Below are 12,501 nucleotides of genomic sequence, written 5' to 3'. Positions count from 1 at the left end.
GTAGAAGCAGCATCATATAATCATCGTCCTCGTAGCTCAGAGTGACACCTTCACATCCCCGTGCAGAGAGGAAAATTTCTAAGTCATTGAGATAAATAGAGAATAGGAGGGGAGATAAATTCTCGCCTTGTCTAACTCCAGAATTACACATAAAATAATCTGAGATTGTATCATGTGTAACTACACGTGATTTGATGTTGTACATTTTTAACTAGTCTGTAGAAATTGCCCTCTATATCATATGAAGCTAGTTTTTGACAAAGGCCTATCCTCCAGACGTTATCAAACGCTTTTGAAAAATCTATGAAGGCACAGAAAACGTTTCGTTTAGAAGATTTTAAAAAATTGTGAAATCATGTGCAATAAAAATATATTATCGGTAGTTGCAAAATGTGCTCTAAAACCATCCTGCTCTGGATTAAGTATTTGGTTTATTTCAAGATAGTTATCGAGCCTGTGGTTGAGAACACCAGTAAAACGTTTACCAAAACAGCTAAATATAGTTATAGGTTTGTAGTTGTTTGGGTCTAGCGGGTCACCTTTTTTCTCATATACAGGGCGCATAATGCCTGTTAGCCATGTATCTGGGACAACTACTGTAGATAACACTAAATTAAAGAGAGAGACATATAGCTGGCCCATCATATCAATAGAGGTCTATCAAACATTCATTTACAATAAGATCATTACCTGACGACTTATTTCGTTTCAATCTTTTGACAGCTTTCCCCTATTTCATCTAACGTTATTTTTGTATTCAGCATCGAGCAGTCGTATTCATCATTCATGTCTATCTCCGGCAGTTTATTTTCTGTATGGGTATTTCCGTTTATAGCTTAAAAGAATTGAGTAAGTGAGAGAGTTACGATTTAACGTCACATCGGCAATATTTCAGCCATATCGTGACGAGAACATATTTGACATTAAAATAAAACATGTTTATACTATATAAACCTGTCGTCAAAGGACAGTAAAATAATTAGAATATCACAATAAGAATTATAACTAGCGTGGAAAATTAAAACTGATAGCACTATTTGGACAATAGATCACCATACCAGGGTCCATGGGGACTTACAGTGCCTTTGCTACCTGCATGGACCTTAGTTGGATTTACTTCATCCCTTAAAGCCGCTGGCGATAGTAGGAAAAGTTTAGCCGAATTTTAAAAGAACAAATATACTACGTCTTAAAATCTGGTAGGCTTAAATTTAACTTTGAAAGTTTTGGAACGTACGTACCCTCTCAGGAGGACAATATTCAAAGAATTGAAAGACGTCCTCAACAGATGGGGTATTTGTACAATCTGGTGCATTTCCATCGTTAAAAACTTTCCAGAACTCTTTAGGCGAGTATTTTTGGTTATGTCTAAGCATTTCACTAGTCTTATTTTTAAAAAATCTGATGTGTTTATTCATGCATTTTTTATATCATTTGCTTTGGTGATGGTAATAGAGTTTATTTTCATTGTTTCTGTGTTTCCCATATTTTCGTTTGGCTTTATGGTATAGCTTTCTCATATATCGACATTCATAATTAAACCAGGGTTTATGTTTCCTCCTATTCGTCCGTTTTGGGATTGATTTCCTCACTCCGAATGTTTTTCGAGCAGCCTCACAGAGCACGTGCGCGATATCATTGACTTAACAATTCACCCGCGTCGAAACATCACCTCCACACACCTCGACTGTTTTAGACAGTTCTACTACTTCATTTACGGTAATGTTGCTGCGGAAATTATTAGCTTTTGATGATTCATATTTCTGATGTTTATTTTCAACCTTTGAAGACCCTCTAGTACAAATGACAAAGGTGAGTGGTCATCTGAACATAATGGATCAAACTCATGTATTTCAAGATCTGAAAACAGACTAAGACACGAAGGTGAACTGATTACATCGTCAATGAGGATCTTATCTTTACACGTAGCCGTGCCAATGTATTTATCTTTACTTATTTGACCATTGCCAACAAACATATTCAGATTTCTGCATAGTTCGATGAGAGTTTGACTATGGTCCTTTGAAAATCGTGTTTTGGGGGTAAATCAAGATTAACTGAATGGTAGTCTAGTATGTCACTTGTTCTTGCATTAAAGCCACCTGCTAATATCACATACTCACTGGGTGTTAAAGCATTTAAGACCGATTTTTCTATTAGTGTAAACATATCACCAGCAGCATATTTTGAGCCTTCGGGTGGGAGGTACACAATGCATAGAAGTAAAGGTCGATTTATGCATAAAAGTTCGTTTGAAATACTAATCCATAAAATGTAGTCGTTACTATACTCGGATATTGTGGTAAAGTGTGCATATGTGTCTCTTACTGCAATACTATACCTCCTGAGCGCCTTTGGGCTTTATGTCTCTGTTTGATATGAAGTTTATAACCATCTATATGTAAATCGTCGAAGGCATCGGATTTTGTTTCTTGGAAACATACAATATTTCCAGTTTCAACTAAATTTGTAAATTCGGGGTAGTTCATACGTTTGCGTAATCCACAAACATTCAAATTGATAAAACGAATGCCTTCAACGGGATGCGTGCTAAAGAGATCTACTGAATTCCAGCCTTCGGCAGAACCGGAATCAAACTTTGATCCTAAGGCTGAATCAGTATTTCCAATAACTGAGCTGGGTTTGTAGCTGGTTGTGGCAGCATCTGTACATCAGAGCTGGCGTACTTGGCTATTACAATCAATAGTGTCTCTAATATTCAAATCAACAAGTGTGTCCTTGTAACTGGTGGTAGGTTTGATACTAGGGTTTTTAGCGATAGTATCAGTAATGTTTGTCTCCCAGTTATCATGAAGCATGGACGAATATGGGACACGTGTTCTTTCGGTATCAGTAGTTGAACGCGTCCCACATACTAAACCGTCACAATCAATAGTGTCTCTAATATTCAAAATCAGCAAGTGTGTCCTTGTAACTGTTGGTCGGTTTGATACTAGGGTTGTTAACAATATTATCAGTAATGTTTATCTCACAGTTATCATCGAGCATGGACGGATATAAGACGCAGATGATTTCCGTTGACTCCACAAAATGTGATTTTAAGGTTTAGGAAAACACTGTATTGTCAAAGTTTGTACTTACAGGTATCTCACAGTTTCGTGCAGGTAATCATACAGTTGACGTGTCGCACTGAGGGGAAGGTGGCTCGTGCCCACCAATGTGTCCCTATGGTGAGGAGCTGGACCGCACGTTAGGCTTCGCGTGTGAGGCTCTGTATGATGGTGGTAGGAGTAACTCTTGCAGTCTGTTGTTTACAAACAACTTGTCAACGACCACGTTGGCGCGTTTTCCCTCGTTCCTTGCCTTTCTCATTAATGACATAAGAATATCTCTCCTGTATTGTGCAACCTCCTCAGGGAACTGCTGTATTACATTGAAGGGCTCACCATGTACAATGCCATCATGTCGTTGGACATATGCTGTTTGTGCCAAAGAAGGCATCCACTGACAAGGTGTTCTCTGTAATTCATTACACTGTCGGCATTTCATGTTAATATTTTCTTTAAGAATCACATTTTGGCGATTGCGAGTGGGATGTGACTGGTCCTGAGCAGCAAACAGGAAGCCTTCAATTTCAGATTTGAGACCAACCGACTTCATCCAGGCGAAGGAGTCGGTTGGATGGCTATTCTGTTCCACACACTGCATATATACACGATGCAGTGGTTTCTCAGACAACTTCTCCACAAATGACCAACTCTGAGCAGATTTGGTGAAGGACTTCACCTGGTTTACTCCCATCGCTGTACCGTCCAGCAGTACATTGCCATCAACACAATCAACCTCAAATTTCAGGTTCTGTCCAACAACCTTGGCACGCTTAAAATAGCTGAGGAATTCCTTGCTTTCATCATGAGTCTTCACATGCATCACTAGAGGATCATCCCATAAATAAATATGTGCAAAAGTGCACAATAAAATTCTATCATGAAGAGCCTCCACATTAATCAAACCCCGACCTCCAGAACTGCTTGGCATATGTAAACGATTGAGAGAGGAACGAGGGTGGTGGGCTCTGTTATCAGACATGACCCTTCTGGTCAGGCGGTCTGTTACTATCATTATTATGTTTTACAGATTAAAGATAGTATGCAGCAGAGAGGGTTCGGGTGATCCTGGCACAGTCAGGCTGGTAAGGCTCATCATCAGCTCAGGGCCCTTGCCCCCTCCACACGCAGCCCAGACAGCGAATGGGACTTCTCCCAGGAAACGCTGACTAGTCGAACCCACCAAGAACTTTCCGGAGAATATGAAGGCTCCCCAACACTGTAGCCTTCTGCATTACCCAGAGCGTCAGAAGGGCCGTACTCCCGCTGGAGAATCCGGGCACTCTCCTGATCTGCGCCAAGAGATCAGGAGGTACCAAACCAAGGGCACCGAGAACAATGGGGAGCCTGGTGACAGTGTACTTGGGATGCAAGCGAGACATTTCAAAGGCGAGGTCCGCATATTTATCATGCTTTTCCTGAATCTTGCCATTCACATTGCTGTCAAATTTGACAGAAAATTCAATGATATAAATAAATTCATTTGCTTTATCAAAGAGGACAAGATCAGGTTTGTTGGCTGGAATTCTTCTGAGGCTGTATATGGGCCTATTCCAGCGAAGTTTGAAAGCATCATTTTCCATGACGTCCTGGACATGTTCAGGGTCGTACCATGGATGGACCTGGGAGTCAAAGCCACAGGCATTATTATTATTATTACCTGTATTATGTTTTACAGATTAAAGATAGTATGCAGCAGAGAGGGTTCGGGTGATCCTGGCACAGTCAGGCTGGTAAGGCTCATCATCAGCTCAGGGCCCTTGCCCCCTCTACACGCAGCCCAGACAGCGAATGGGACTTCTCCCAGGAAACGCTGACTAGTCGAACCCACCAAGAACTTTCCGGAGAATATGAAGGCTCCCCAACACTGCAGCCTTCTGCATTACCCAGAGCGTCAGAAGGGCCGTACTCCCGCTGGAGAACCCGGGCACTCTCCTGATCTGCGCCAAGAGATCGGGAGGTACCAAACCAAGGGCACCGAGAACAATGGGGAGCCTGGTGACAGTGTACTTGGGATGCAAGCGAGACATTTCAAAGGCGAGGTCCGCATATTTATCATGCTTTTCCTGAATCTTGCCATTCACATTGCTGTCAAAAGGGACAGAAAATTCAATGATATAAATAAATTCATTTGCTTTATCAAAAAGGACAAGATCAGGTTTGTTGGCTGGAATTCTTCTGAGGCTGTATATGGGCCTATTCCAGCGAAGTTTGAAAGCATCATTTTCCATGACGCCCTGGACATGTTCAGGGTCGTACCATGGATGAACCTGGGAGTCAAAGCCACAGGCGTGTCTGAGACGGTAGTAAAAGCAACGAGCCTTGCCATCATGTCGTTTAAGATATGATGTTTGTGCCAACGAAGGGCATCCACTGACAAGATGTTCGACAGTCTCTGTAAATTCATTATATAGTCGACATTTCATATTGATATTTTCGTTAAGAATCACATTTAGGCGATTGCGAGTGGGAAGTGACTGGTCCTGAGCAGCAAAAAGGAAGCCCTCAGTTTCACATTTAAGACCAGCCGACTTCATCCAGGCGAAGGAGTAGGTGGGATTGCTATTCTGTTCAACACACTGCATGTACACACGATGCAATGGTTTCTCAGAAAGCTTCTCTACAAAAGACCGACTCTGGGCAGACTTGGTGAAGGACTTCACCTGGTTTACTCCCATCGCTGTACCGTCCAGCAGTACATCACCATCAACAAAATCAACCTCAAATTTCAGATTCTGTCCAACAACCTTGGCACGCTTAAAATAGCTGTGGAATTCCTTGCTTTCTTCACATGCATCACTAGAGGATCATCCCATAAATAAATATGTGCAAAAGTACACAATAAAATTCTATCATGAAGAGCCTCCACATTAATCAAACCCCGACCTCCAGAATTGATTGGCATGTATAAACGGTTAAGAGAGGAACGAGGGTGGTGAGCTCTGTTATCAGACATGATCCTTCTGGTCAGACGGTCAAGACTCTGGATGTCTTGTTTTGTCCAATCAACTACTCCAAAGGAATAGGAAAGGATTGGCACAGCAAAAGTATTGTGGCTTTGACCTTGTTTCGAGCTCTGAGCTCCAGATTTTCTTTAAACGAGATTTGTACTCTGCCCGAAGTTTTTCTTGAATCTGGGCATTCTGGAGCTTGTCTCGAACTTGCATTCCAAGATAGGTGTAGGCCTGATCTTCCACAAGATGCTCAATAACTGCTCCCCCCCCCCCCCCCCCCCCCCTTGTAACTTGACCGATCAATCATTAGTTACCTTGCCTCGTTTCAAATGAAGAGTATTACATTTGTCGAGTCCAAATGTCATGCCAATATCATTAGAAAAGGACTCGACAAGGAGAACCTGCTCTTTCAAATTGGAATCTCCTTTGGCAAGGAGCTCGATGTCATGCATGTAAAGGAGATGAGGAAGAGGTGTTGGGGATCTGTGCTGAGGAGGTCCGGGATGGTAACCCTCCCTTTTATTGAGCAGAAAGCTCAAAGGATTTAAAGACAGACAAAAAAGCAAAGGACTAAAGGAATCCCCCCTGAAATATTCCCCTTCTGATTGGAATAGACTCCGAAGTCTGCACCTGTCCTTGCAAATACATCTCAAGTTGAGTCGACCAGCAACTCATTAAAGACTTGAGTAAATCAAGTAGTCGCTCAGGGAGGTCAATACAATGAAGAGACTTCAGAACCCATTCATGAGGGACAGAGTCGTATGCTTTTTTTGTAGTCAACCCAGCACAAGGAGAGGTTGCGGTGATATGTTTTAGCCTCTTCTAAAATCATTTTATTATTATTATTATTATTATTTACGAACGTGGTCGCCACATACAGTCAAAAGAGCACAACGCAAGGCCTGACGATAACGAACTGTGGTGCAATATTGCACACTATGTACAACAAATCTTGTTGTAAATAGTTGTCCCTGCCCTGTTTCTGAGATCATGTATATATGGATTTGTGCGTCAGCAGCAACAACACCTGCACAAACGGGCGAGAGTTGCTATTACGATGCAACAGTGTCATGAACTGTAAACAGTGGCGTACACATGAATCCATGTAACGATTGTTAGCATGAGTATAAGGATTTGTAAATATTGATGTACACAGGTATCCATGTAACGATTGTTAGCATTAGTGTTTTAGTGTTAATCGCATTAACGATTGTTAAATATCTTATGTGAAAAATTGTTAATTGTACAATGGGGCGAATGTAACACTATTTGACGGCCGGAGGCTGTGTAGACAGACAGGCTTGGTTCACACAGAGGTCAAGATTCGGTCAGCTGCTGTTCACGAGTCTCTGACGATTATGGCAAATTGACCAGATAAGACTTTATGGTCCCCTCTTGTGACCGACAAATTGACCAGATAAAGGCTTAATGGCCACCTCATGTTCATGGCGGGTTTCACATCCATTGCGGTTAGGAAGTCCTTATATAGGCATCACCGTCAGTAGGGAAGTTTGAACAACTCTGGTTATATCTGGTCAGCGCCTGGAAAGCGTCTAGCCTCTTTCACAGTCTCCACCACGCCCTTGTTGTAGTCACTGTTGATTATCAGAGTTATACCATTGTAATTATAGAAGTGCTGAAACGTTTCATTCTCCTTGTGTTATCGTGCTACACTTATGACATCTTTTGTAGAGTGATTTCCAGTTAACTTGTAGGTTCAACTTGGCAATCAACATGTAACAATCTACACTTTGAGACAAATATTACGCAACTCAATAACATAATTAATCTCTACTTACGTTGTTTCTTACTTTCTTTAGTTCTATTCTCTGAATGTTGCTTGTCTTCAACACTCTTCTCTGAATGTTGCTTGTCTTCAACACTCGTCTCTGAATGTTGTTTGTCTTCAACACTCTTCTCTGAATGTTGCTTGTCTTCAACACTCTTCTCTGAATGTTGCTTGTCTTCAACACTCTTTTCTGAATGTTGCTTGTCTTCAACGCTCTTCTCTGAATGTTGTTTGTCTTCAACACTCTTCTGTGGATGTTGCTTGTCTTCAACACTCTTCTTTGAATGTTGCTTGTCTTCAACATTCTTCTTTGAATGCTGCTTGTCTTCAACATTCTTCTCTGAATGTTGCTTGTCTTCAACACTCTTCTTTGGATGTTTTTTGTCTTCAACATTCTTCTTTGAATGTTGCTTGTCTTCAACATTCTTCTTTGAAGAATGCTTGTGTTTAACGCAAACTGTGTCTCCATGGTAGGTAGTACATTAAGACTATTACCACAATATGTATGAAGTACTGATGAGATATCAGCATGTTCAATAATATCACACTGGTTTGAGAAGACAATAGGACCTTTCTTACCTGCGACTTGTCCACACGACGCATGATGTACCCTTCCCCGATCCCCGGGTGTGTGGGATTGTTTACCAAGTGACACGTCAAGAGGACATGATTGTATAAGAAAAACTCACAGCCACCTCTCCGAATACACAATAGATTGCACATTCGAATGCCAACCTAGGAAAAGCTCTTGACTCCACGTGAAGTGTCACAGAAGCAAAGTCTGAAGGATTGTATAACCACAACAAGCCAGAAATGTCTGGACGCAGGCCGCCAGACATCTGCCATCTTGGCTACCTCAAACATTCTAAAGTATTTGTTTTATGATCCGAAGTGATTTGCTGGTCAAATTACCCATTTGTGCTGAAGGTAATGTTCATAGCACTTAGCCATTTGGGTCAGTCTTTCAAAAGCATTATTGATGGTGCTTGAAATCGATATAGTGACTTTTATTTGTTAAACTACTTGTTAAGCGATGCAACAGTTAATGATTGACTGAGCATTGGTTTTGGTTCAGTGAGGAATGAATAGAAAAACCGACGTGCAAATTCATCAATTCATGCCTCAGGGAAAAGAAAAGAAAATCATATGCAGTTTATCTTTATAATTAAATTCGCCAACTTCTAGTCCAGTGTTGTAATGACACTATGTTCAAATTGTCGTGACAAGAAAAGCTTAGTGGGTCATGGGACTCTGTATTATGCCAAAAAAAGGCTACATGTATGAAATCCTGCTGCAAGGTCAGTGTTTAGAATATGGTTGTGCCCGCACATTCCTGAACACAGTGAAACATGTAATCACTCTGTAGAATATGGCTCTAGCTGCACATACTATAACATTCGTTTGTAGAGAAGAGTGAGTCGACTTGCAAAGTAAGCCAGTTTGTTAACCTGTATCCCAGGTCATCCGATTTATCTCGTTGCTTAGAAATCAAGGAACTTGTTTATTTTGTGTTTAGCTGTTACTTTGATGAGTCACCAAGTTACAGTGAATGTTGATCTCTTGTTTCACTGCTGTGATTAGAACACAGAAATGTGTGCTCTCCATTCACACCAAATTCTGACTGAAAATGCTTACATTTGTTGCATTTGTTCATAGCATATAACTGAGATACTTCATTCTCGATGTTTAATAATCCCATGAGACAAGAAATACAGTGGTTCTTTTCCACAATGGACGTGTTTGTTGTGTTTGCGAGCTGCATGCTGTCCAGGGTGCGAATCTCTCACTGGATGTCTCACAACGTCCTGTAGTAGTATGTTGTAATATGGTTACAAATGTAGCCTGTAAGCAAGGATAGTTCCACGTAAATCCATACGAATGGGAGGCTCTGTCGTTTAAAGGAGCTACAAATCGCTGCGCAGACTTGAGTCCCTTGGCGAAACTACAGAATATTCGTTTTGGGTCATCACGCCTCGCTAGTAATAGTTATGAAGGTCTACAACCTGATTAACTTCAGGCTATCAACCCTCAGTAAGCTGTCAGGACTTGATGTAAGTAGAATACTGGCCGAGGCAGCGTCAAACAGAACTCACTAACTCACACCTGAAGAGTGTCCACTGTGAGATACATTGTTGGGAACATTGTTTGAGCACAATCACTCCTGACAAACAACCCCAACACCAGTGACATTTTATTGAAACGTTAACAAGTTAAAGCAGCAAGCCATTACAACCATGGACACGTACTGCCGATAACAACGATACTTCATTTTTCAGGAGACATGTGGGGAGAGGGTGTTGTTTGGAATTGAGGGGAACATCAAAATAACAAAACGAACTACAAAGATATTAAGAAACAAATAAAATGTTCAGTTTGGATTGATTTATTTTTCTTGAAAACATATCCCTGAGTGTGTTCTTGTGTTTTGATCCTTTAGTACACGTTTACAAATATATACTGTTATGGTTTGGATCGATCAAGCACCATCCTCGTTATGTTGTACATTGCCAGATTTTTAAAAGGTCCACACCTTGGGTTCCCGTCACTCAGCCACTTCGGAGCATTGCAGGGTGAGTCTCCAGTACGCTGATACTGACGTTTGATGATGAAATGGCAGTAGCACCCTTGAGAACACTATAAAGAGAATGTGAATACACAATGTCTTTTAGAAACAGGTGAAATGTAAAGAGTATTTGGGATTACACGCTCTTAGCAAAACACAAATTCTGGTTGGTTGGGTGGTCGAGACCCATCTTGGATTCAAACCCACACTCCCCAAAGACACCTCATTGCCGAGATACTGCGAAACCTGTTTACTTTGGAGGGAGTAAGTCAGACATTACGGTCTGTGACAATTGTATTGTGAGCAGACAAGTGCCTGGTGCTGGTTCTGAAGAGATTCAATTAGAAATTTCTCAGAGAGATACACACAGTTCTTGATCTAGACTTTTAAGCGTTGATTCTCTAGTGGAAACAAACGAGTTACCTGGGAATTGGTCCGTAAAACAACTAGGTATGAAACCAGCAACGTCTTTCCCTGTCGGTAACTACTGTCGGTAGCGCCTGCCACTCAATGTTTTAATTTGCAAATTTATATTAAATATTTCAGTACACTTAATTTACGTATTCAATGAGAATAGTCGCAGTTTGTGATTGAAGGGACTACTAAAATCAGTGATAAACTTGAATACTGTTAATCAGACTAAAACAATCTCGTTGACACAGTGTTGCAAGATATATCATTTGTTGAATTTCTTTTCTTTATCTTTATAATCAACCTTTAGATAGGATTTGTTAAAACGCCTTATTCCACAGTTTGGGGTAGACTAGTGGTTTATAGCGTTCGCTCGTCACGCCGAATAGCGGGTTTGATTTCTCACATGTGTACAATAAGTGAAGCCCATTTCTGTGTCCCCACCGTGATACTGCTGGAATATTGCTGAAAGCGGCATAGAATTATACTCCCTCACTCACTCGTCACGTGACACAGAAGGGATTGTATATAGACCTGTGTGATGTACAGGTAACATCGCTGACAGCAATAAAACATAACATTTATATACTCACGATAACATTACTTACATCAATACCAAAAGTGCCTTTGTGGCATATCCGTACGCAACGGTCGAAAGGTACATCGGCCTTTTCTTTCTTTACTACATCTGGAGCAACATGCTGAAGAATGCCAGTGTTGAAGCATCCAAAATACTCAGCTGCAGCTGTAATAATAAGAAGCATAACTAAATAAACCTTCCAAGAGACGTATAATAAACAGTATGCGATACTTATTCTGTCTCACACTTTGCACCTCTCTGCATTCTCTATCTATCAAATATACCTGGTTAGAACCGGGTTAGCATTGATGGTGAACAGACGGCATTCAAGTGGTATCATTCAAGGCTGCACACCTAGGAAGCAAAGTCGTCCCCAAAAGTAGATCATAAAGGGTCAATGCCGAATCCAAATGTAGAGTAGTGTGATCTCACAATTTCTTCTCGACTGGTTCCCTAAAATATTCCCGAAAGAAGGGCTTCTGCGACGATCCTCAGTTCAAAAATATCTTTCCAAAAACTAATCTCCATAAGTACCCGTTCGTACCCAAATCCCCACGATCCTCAAAGTCCGTCCCGTAGGATACTCTAAACAGTTCTTCTTTGTGCAAGCAGCCCTGCACACAAACATTTCAACGAACAGAAAAGTGCCGATTCCGAATGTCAATCGTCACCCAAGCAATGGCTGTAATGATCTTTTAACGATCATGTCGATTGTGGCTATGATATGGTTGTAATGATATTGATCCCAAACATCGAAGTGAGTCCTGAATCTGATCCTTGTGATGATCCTGATGTCAGTCAGTGTAATGATCTTGAATCTGATAACAAACATGATTCCGATCCTTGCCACAGTCATGATTACAATCTTTGTGATGATCCATACTCGACCCTAAGATCCTCATCTCGATTCTCGTTCATCTTACTTGACTGTTCAGCATTCACGTCCCTCAAATCTTCAATCAATCGACCCTTCGAATTAACACAATGACAGAATTCAGATGCAGGGGGCGATCTGGCCTGATCCGCAGCCAACCCAACTTGTTGCGACAGATCAATCAAATCAGCTGTCAAAACTAAAAACTGAAACTTAAAACATTCCACTCAGAAGCGATAGAGAGGAGAGAAATACAAAGTGT

This window comes from Haliotis rubra, unplaced genomic scaffold (assembly GCF_003918875.1).
Source record: "Haliotis rubra isolate DU_JTF1 unplaced genomic scaffold, ASM391887v1 Scf396, whole genome shotgun sequence".
Taxonomy (NCBI): domain Eukaryota; kingdom Metazoa; phylum Mollusca; class Gastropoda; order Lepetellida; family Haliotidae; genus Haliotis; species Haliotis rubra.
The sequence above is the reverse complement of the archived record's forward strand: the minus strand, read 5'-3'. Positions refer to the sequence as shown.